Here is a 1259-nt window from a genome sequence, read left to right on the forward strand (position 1 = left end):
TGGGGGCTTTTAGAGCTATGCACACCTGCGCTCCACTCTAGGCGCTACTGATCGGCCTGCTTTTGAGAGGGGCCAAGCGCTTTTCAAACTGCCAGGGATGCCAAAGCCCAAGGGAAGCATAGAGCTGCCACACTCGTCTGTACCCCCTGGTCTGGGGTACAGGCTCGGAGCGCCTTTGTGGGTGAACCCCTGTGGCCGGGCCTGGCTTCTCTGGCCTGAGGTTCTTGGAGCCTCTTTGCCTCTTGGGAAGGGGGCGGCAAAGGTGCTCCTGGCAGCTCTGTCCCGTGTGCAGCACAGCCTGACCGTCACGGGTGGGGTTCAGCTAACCGATGAGGCCTGGGTTAGTTTGGTAACTCTCACAAGTCGGCTGCTCTTGAGTGCTCACAGCACCCACCAAGACGCGCCGAACCCCAGATGTGAGCATGTTCAGGCTGGTGACGTGCATCTGCTTATGTTTCAGGAGATGAGAGCGCAGGGGGTGGTCTGCAAGCAAGTGTTCAGGAAGGTGCAGTGAGGCCCTGCCGACAGCCCCACGCAGAAGCGGCGTGAAGCTCGGGCCAGGATCCCCTTCTCTGCACAGCATGAAGCAGAAATACCCATCCTCTCTGCCCGGGCACCTGTGCGCCCAGTCCGCCTCTTGACTTTCTCTCTTTCCCTTTCCTTAAAATAAAGCCCCCCAATAAAGTTTGTCTCGACTCTAGAAGTCTGTTGTGTCAACGTGTCAAATCCCCTGTGCTCCTTTCTCCTCTGGGGCTTCCGAGGCCGGGTTCTCTGATGCCCACACTGAGCAGAAGAGACTGAGCCTCCCACCTGCGGGCTGTGACCTGAGATGACACGGCCACGTGTCTCCCCAAGGCGCAGGTGCGAGTGCCTGATGCTCGTCACCTGCGTAGTCAAGACGATACAGACCCAGTCACAGCCAGAAGGTCGCAGGAGAAGCCAGCACCTGTCTTCCCACGCCTGGGCCTTAGAGCTTAGTTAAGGAGACTCAGACCACAGGGAACAACGTAATACGTGCACCGTACACATAGGGTACATTCAGAAATTATCTGGGAATAAAGTGGAACTAACGACAGAATTTTAAGCCCCAAACTGGAATGAGATGAATGTTAATCAAGGCATTTATGTACTGGATTTGACTTCCGAGGTGTCTAAGGTTAAGGTGACCAGATTTTAACATTGGTAAAGCGGGACACCATTGATAAAACTCATATCCTGGTGAAATAGCCACATGGCAGCCAAAAACTGTATACCCTAGC

At 55.0% G+C, this 1259-nt stretch overlaps 1 long non-coding RNA gene across 1 annotated transcript in view; it reads left to right on the forward strand.

Annotated features, from left to right (window-relative positions):
- The window catches only part of LOC123521387, a 2584-nt gene extending 1884 nt beyond the window's left edge, over positions 1-700 (forward strand). The window contains exon 2 of the long non-coding RNA XR_006679838.1: positions 461-700. This is a non-coding gene — a long non-coding RNA (uncharacterized LOC123521387). The remainder of the gene's footprint in view (positions 1-460) is intronic.
- The last annotated feature ends 559 nt before the right edge of the window (positions 701-1259 follow it).

Source organism: Echinops telfairi, unplaced genomic scaffold, assembly GCF_000313985.2.
Source record: "Echinops telfairi isolate 266 unplaced genomic scaffold, ASM31398v2 ScPeMD7_16;HRSCAF=60, whole genome shotgun sequence".
Classification (NCBI taxonomy): Eukaryota; Metazoa; Chordata; class Mammalia; order Afrosoricida; family Tenrecidae; genus Echinops; species Echinops telfairi.